Genomic DNA, 7471 nt, shown 5'->3' on the forward strand with positions numbered 1-7471 from the left:
CGCAGGTGGAGTCCTTGAAGTCCGGAAAAGAAGAGCTGAAAAGGACTGCAGCTGAGCTAGCGTAGGCTTTTTTAAACTTCTCTCTCATCATCCCTATCCTCCTCAAATGAATCCCGTACTCTTGCAAAGGGTCAACTACTATTGAAAGAAAAGCTTCATAGGGAGCGTACCACCCTTTAGCCTTTTGCCGTTGCCGTTGCCCTCTTTTAAGCTTTCTCTGAACTCTTCTTTTTAACCCCGGGCATTTGCTTCAACATTAAATACGTACAAAAAACCATGAACAGAAGGAACAGAAGGAACTCTAACTCCTTCACCCTCTCCTGAGCTCGTAAGTGCACCTGTATATGTTTCTAGTCCCGTCATTCCCTCACTTAGCTTCTCTCTTCCCTCGCACCTCTCTTTCTCTTCTTTCTTTCTCACCTGATTAACCTGACACACAGAATCTATCAAGCAGAAGAAAAAGCAAAGGTACGACTGAAAAGGAGTGTTAGAATAGGCTCGAGCGAAAGCGAGAGGAACGAGGGATACCGACGTCTCGACTGATAAGGCCAAAGAATACACATCAGTATTAATCTAAATGGCCGTTGAGCCATAAATGCTGATGGGGGTTGGGTGTTGCTGTTTGGGTAGATCAATAGTAGTTTTGAATCCATGAACTATATTATAAGTTGCTTGGGATACCGACGTCTCGAAATAAAGTGAGGGCCGCCTAAAAACCCATCAGCAGTATTGGGATCGCTTTAAGTTAGTATGGCAGGGAAGATTGTAGCGTTAGATAGGCTCGACCGGAGAGTGAATGGCCCATCAGCAATCTTTAGTCGTAAATTGCCTTTGGGGCAAATACCTCTAGTAAATTGAATCGTGAATGGCTTTGGGCCATGAACTCTGACCTTCCATTCACGACCTCTTGCTTAGGCTCGACCAAGGGGAGCGAATATTGTGATAACGACAAAATACTGCTGATGGGGGTTCGACTGAAAGGACTTGATTTGCAACAACTAAATAATAACAGTGGATTTCTCGTACACTATATACTATAATTGTGTTAAGCTGGTCCCCAGTGGAGGAAGACAATAAGGAGAGGGCCGAGGACACCCCGTCGTTCTCACTCGGCCCATAGGGAGAGAGTCTTGGTTCAGTTGAGGATCCTTAAGCAGCTACTAACTCGGGATATGAATCAGACTGTAAAGAATACGCTCTTACGCTCGACTCACCAGAGGGTACGGAGGCACCTGTAAAGGAGCCGGGCAACGTACCGATTTCAATCTCCCCGGTCACCTGCAAACACGGGTAAAAGCTTAACAATGTACAATGTCCCATACTTCTTATAATGAACGAGAAGGCAATGCAATTCAAATCTTCCGTAGCTGCTTGGTGTTTTAACCATTCACGTTGGACCGAACGAGGGAGAGGAGAGAGATGAATCTTCTTAAATAGTACCGACCTTTCCAGTTCGCGTAGCTCCTTTTGAAAAGGTTCCTTTTTGAGTCTCTTCTGTGCCCGTTGCTTTTGTAGCTTCAATGGTTTGATCGTAGGCCTCTTTCCTAAAAAAGCTTAGCTCCTGTTCTTGGGAATTCCGGAAGTGATCTGTTCTAGGAATGACCAGTTCTGAGATGGAATTACTTGAGTTACATATCCAATCCCGCCGCTTAAACAATCCCAATCAGACTCTCGTGGAAGAACAGATAGCAACTATTGATATTATACCGGAAAGAGGGAATTATAAGAGTGATCAGGCTCCGTACCTTCTGTGATTTAAGGGAACTCGGGAGCGGGAGAGGAAGAACGGGAATTGAAACAAATATAGCCCATTAGAGCTCTTAAGAGGGTTCTTAATATGATCCAACTGCAGCTACGGACTCGGGAGAAAACCTTAAATAAGAAGTCAAAGTCTCTTCCCTTTCCAGTCGTTCCTTTCCCAGTTCCCATTCAACATTCCTTATTTCCTCTCCTTATATCAGTCGAGCTATCTGACTCTACAATCCCCCTTCCCTTCGTTCAGCTCTTCGCCAGTCGACTATCGTCTCACGTTATATGATAATCCTTCCCTTCGTTTCTTCTCAGCTCTTCGCCCCACAGCAACAGTCGTAAATGGCTCAACGGCCATTTACTCTTACCTTATCAATATTAGTCGAGCATATCTGTCTCTACAATCCCCCTTCCCTGTCGTTTCTTCTCAGCTCTTCGCCCCTCTCCTTATCAGTCGAGCATATCTAAAGATACCCTTCCCTTCGTTCAGCTCTTCGCCCCTCGCCCTTCGGGCGAGCTCAATCGGTTGATTCCCAAAAGTCATGATGGTATTGCGCTGCCTCTATTCCCCTTTTGTCGGCCCACAGCAACAGTCGTAAATGGCTTTAGGCCATTTACTCTTACCTTATCAGTCGAGCATATCTGTCGATACCCTTCCCTTCGTTCAGCTCTTCGCCCCTCGCCCTTCGGGCGAGCTCAATCGGTTGATTCCCTAAATTAAATGATGGTATGGCGCTGCCTCAACTATGATTGTAGTCGGCCCACAGCAACCACAGCAACCACAGCAACACCCAACCCCCATCATAAGTATTAAATGGCTTTAGGCCATTTACTCTTACCATCAGCAGTATTTGTAGGCTTTAGGCCATAAAATACTTATGATGTAGGGGGGTACCATCAGCAGTATTTGTAGGCTTTAGGCCATTTACTCTTACCTTCCTATGCTTTGAGATTCATGGCATTATTATATAATGAAAGAGCTTGAGTCGTTCATGGCTACTTCTCATTCACTCTTTTTCGTTTGCTCCCTCGGTTCATTAGGACAGGGAAGATATCTTGCGTGAGGTCGCTAGCCGGTAGCTGGCCTTGCTAGCTTGTTGATCTCTCGTCATCGGTAAGCTATGGTTGAGGAGTAGGCATCGGAAAGAGAAGCAGATGTATAAGCTGGGGTGGAACGTCGACCCTTATCTTATAGTCGATAAAGAGTAACTGAACCAAGTATGCATTCGGAAGGTAATTACCTATTGTTAATTCTTATTATAGCTTTTCTGACTTTGCTGCTGTGCCTGCCGCTCTTGCTTGATTGTGCGGATCCAGTTCCATATGGCGGTGGGCTTTTACGCGGACTGACTGATTCGGAGAACGATGAGGGAATACGACAGCGATTAAAGTGATAGAGGGACGAGCGATAGCGACGTGGGGAGCCAGTTCTTCGGCCAATGCATCAAGATGAACTTAAATCAGTTTATAAACCTTCACTTCATCAATCGAGGAGTAGAAGAATAACCATCGATCGTAGAGGTTCGGGAATGACATGACCCAGGGGAATGGTGGAAGGAAAAGCAAAAGCTCAAATCAGGAGTGTGGTTCCTACTGGATAGCCGAAAGGGAGGGCTTGCTGGTTTAAGGGCTAGTCTTTAGCACAGTACGGGGAGCAGTAATACAATAGAGCTGTCACACAGAAAGAAGTCGATTGCTACCATTCCTGAAAGAAGGTTTTTCTAAGTCTTTCGTCCGGGAGATATAGCTCATCAGCGCATACAGACAGAGATCCTTATCTTTTCTCTTTACTAGAGCCGAGACTGTACGAGGTTACGAAGTCAGTCCACTCGAGCTACAATAAGAAGACTGCTTCCATACCAACTCTCAGGTTCTCCTTTCCTTTAGTGCTGGTATGGGGCACTATCCTCGAAGTAAAGGAGAGAATAACTGAGTCTATATTCTTTGTTGCAAAGCAAAAGATGATGTGACGCTCAGGGACGCCTAAAAGAAGATATTAGATAGTCGTCTTGGTAGAGGGGGTCACTCGTCATCCCCTGGCATAGAACTGAAGTGATCTACCAGGGAGTACAAGCCCTTTCACAGCTCGGGGCAGTGTCATGCCCTGAGTAGAGACAAGGAATGTCAGATCGCCTGAACCACCTACTAAGTATCCACTAGGACAAGACCAGTAGAGGCATCAGGACCAAGGTAATTGATACCCGCAACAGAACGGCAAGTACGTGACTATTAGCACTACTGATTTCGTCTGCTCACTGTTAGTTATCACTCTTTCTCAACTCATTTACTCTTTTATTTCTTTTGAACTCGTTCGCTCCGGCTTTCTCGCTTGGGCTTGTTATGTCTATGAATAGCTTGTGCTTTGGTTCATCTCACTGCTTACTTACTTGACCAGGCCCGCCCTTGCTTTTGCTCGAATTAGTTTAGGGAAAGATGCCGACACCTCGAAGTTGGATTTCTACTTCCCTCCGCCAGATCTCTTAGTTGGACTAGATGAGGAAAGAGAAGCCGTAAGCTCAAACCCGAAAAGGTCTTCCTTTCAAAAGGCCCATTTCATCATGATCGCGGCAGCCCACGACCAGATCGAACCGCGTAGTAGGGCGGAAAATGTCTTATTTGATATTCGCATGGCCGGATCGAGAACAAGATAATTGGTCGAGACTATGGACTCGAGAACAGCTCCAGCCTCGTGGGTCTCCAACCCTACCTACTGCTTTCGCTCTCAGATCTGACCTGGGACTTGATCCAGAAAGAACGAAGATGCAGAGCAGAGAAAAGAGCTAAAGCAGAGGAGAGGCTCCGTCAAAGGAATCAAAATCAGGAGTGGGTAAGCGAGCCGGGCTCCCGCACGAAGAGCTAACAGAGTCAAGCAATCCTTTTACAGGCGTGGCACTCAAGGTGCGAAGCGAAGGAGGCGGGGCGGACAGAGGTAGGAGCGAAGACTTCCCACCTATGAAGGCTTGAACCAATTCAGGCTCTTCAAGAGGACTAGGAGAAGTCGTCTGGCAGAGTGCCTCAAAGGTTGAGTGCCACGGGAGCGACTGAGTAGAACGGGAGCGCTTGGGAGTTCCCATCGAGTACTTCTTTTATGCTCCCCGACGAAGAGGTCTTGTTCTTCTTTCCATACAATAGAGGGAATCAGTCTCAAAAGAATCTTCTCTCTTTCCGGATACGGGGCCAATCAATGGTGCAGAGCAGGGTGTGCCTAGATCAAACTCTGGAGTGTGAAGCATACTCACCGTCCCTCTTCCCTCTATACTGGCTCGTTAGGGCTCAAGTGCGGTCATGAATAGATAGAGATCGGTTCATGAATAGATAGATCCGGCCCCTCTGTCTTTATTCATTAGTTCAGTCAGTCAATGCGTCATTAAAGGTTGGCTCGCTGTGACGCACCTTTATATATAGTATAGCCTCATGGAACTATAGTATAGCCTCATGGAACTACTAGCACCCGTCCCATTCCCTCAGTCAGTCATCTGCGTCACTCTCATTTGCTCCTACTATGAGCCTGCTTCCCTAGTTGGATAAGATATGGTATAGGCACTATGCTCTCTTTACAAGAGGGTCTCGCCTACACTAGGCGGATACACTATACATAGTCATTGCTTTCCTAGGCAGAGCTTCATCAAGAATGTTGAATGCTAAGACGGGTAAGGGCCACGCCAAGGGCCAGGCGAGACATGGCAGCTTAGGCCTACTCACTTATACTCGCGCTGGCCCCTCTCGGTCGCTTCCTTCAACTTGCATGTCTTATTAAGATAAGATAGAGATGGGCCCCCTTTTCTATCTTCTCATCTCCTACTGTCAACAGGAAGAGTTCCTATAGGGCCTCTCTTTCCTCTCGGCTCCTTTCTTGGCTCGTCCCTTTCTCGGCTCCGTTACCTTCCAATAGTGCCAGTCAGAGGGGCTCCGCGTCAGATAGTTGAGTCATGGGTTCTTTTCCTTACTATCGCTACCAATCAATGAATGAATGAATGAGTGTCTAGCGCAGCTCCTTTCTTTGCAACCAACGTGAAGAGCCGACCGACCACTTCCTATTGAATAGAGATAGGCCGACCGACCGCTTCACCTTAAACGCTAGCGGCTGAGAAGGAGACAGTGAGGCCGGAGTGTCTGGGAAAGGCTACCAAGTTAATCAGGCTCTGGGAGCGACTGCGAACACTAAGAAAGAGAGAGAAAGGTACGAAGGAGAGTGAGGTTGAGCAAGAAATCAATCTCGAGAGCATTCTGATCTACCAATCGAAGGAAGGCACTCAACTCAAGTTAAGAGAGAAGGGGACGCTCACTCGGGGGAGAAAGTAGACAAGGCATCGGGCGGGGGAGAAAGTAGACAAGGCATCGGGAGAAGCGCTCTCACGAATCCCTGGGAAGCAAGAATCAGAGTGAACCAGAACCAGACTTGGTTGTGAGGGTAGGAGCGGCGGATGTTCACTCGCCAGGCATATTGTACCCTCTCCCCTCGTGTTGCCTGCCCCTCCTGAGCTAGCTAAACGCCTCAAATAAGGGTGCCAAACTGAACTTCTATATTTGAGACTTTCTTGTTCGAATCGATGCTTCGACGATCCTACATCAGGAATGAGGATGCACGCTATCCTACCCTTCGGTCCCTTGCTTTTCTTTATCTCGTTCACTCGCTCGGAACTCTTTAAGTACAATATTCAAATAAAACAACAAAATACAAACAAAAAAACTCTCTCTCACGTCGCGATGCTCAAAAACATATAATGTAGTAGTCGTAAATGTTCCTTTGGGGCCCCATCAGGTATTTTACAGCGAGATTACGCCGGGTGGGGCTATTCAAAACTACTCGACGATCTACCCCCATCAGTAGTATTTTGAGTCGAGATTACTTAGGGTGGGGCTATGAAAAACTACGAAAGATCTTACCCTTCCCTTCGTCTTTCTTTTCAGCTCTTCGCCCCACAGCAACAGTCGTAAATGGCTTTAGGCCATTTACTCTTACCTTATCAATATTAGTCGAGCATATCTAAGTCTACGATCTCCCAACTAAATGACGGCGCTGGCTCAACTACTGCTATTCTTTTAGTCGCCCCTCTCGCATACGCTCGAGCTCTATCTGTCGATACCCTCTCGCATAATATTCGCTCGAGCTCTATCTGTCGATACCCTCGTACTTATGGTCGAGCTATTTCATACCCCGTCGTTATCACTCGGGTCCTTATGGTCGAGCTATTTCATACCCCAGCAACAGTCGTGAATGAAGGGCCCCAAAGGCAATTTACGACTAACAAAATACTGCTGATGGGTTCCGGGCGAAAGATCTTACCCGTAGAGAGATTACTTAGGTGGGGCTTTGGGCTTAATGTTAGACTGTTGCTAGGGAGGTATTGCGAGCCTATCGGTCTACTATCCTTTGGGTCGATCCCTTAACAGGCCCTCTCCCTGACGGTCGAGCACTTGAGTCCCTGTTGCTAGAGGTACGAGTGGTAACGACGTCTCGAGCAGTAGCGAGAGGTACGAGTTTGAGTCTGTTGAACCGGTAGGGGTAATTGGGAAAGGAGGAGGCGAGCACTATATCTTTACAGACGACCACGGGATCCACTGAACCAAGCATCATATGTGAGAAGTCCCGGTGCAAACCAAGGCTGGAACCTCTCCTCGCTCGCAGATACAATAGGAAAGATGCGAAGCTGCCCAGGCAGGTAGAGAAAACGACCGCTGAAAGACAGGCCAGATCATTTGATCCAAACCACGAGAAGGC

The 7471-nt window shown here is 47.2% G+C and overlaps 1 long non-coding RNA gene across 1 annotated transcript; it reads right to left on the minus strand.

The window, feature by feature from the left end:
• Positions 1-1910: 1910 nt before the first annotated feature.
• LOC122035761 lies at positions 1911-6960 on the minus strand. Its single transcript, XR_006127198.1, has 3 exons — positions 6780-6960; positions 3610-3612; positions 1911-2311 (listed from the first exon to the last, which is right to left on the minus strand). It is a non-coding gene; the product is annotated as an uncharacterized LOC122035761 (long non-coding RNA).
• Positions 6961-7471: the final 511 nt, after the last annotated feature.

The sequence above is a fragment of the Zingiber officinale genome, unplaced genomic scaffold (genome assembly GCF_018446385.1).
Source record: "Zingiber officinale cultivar Zhangliang unplaced genomic scaffold, Zo_v1.1 ctg103, whole genome shotgun sequence".
NCBI classification, from domain to species: Eukaryota; Viridiplantae; Streptophyta; class Magnoliopsida; order Zingiberales; family Zingiberaceae; genus Zingiber; species Zingiber officinale.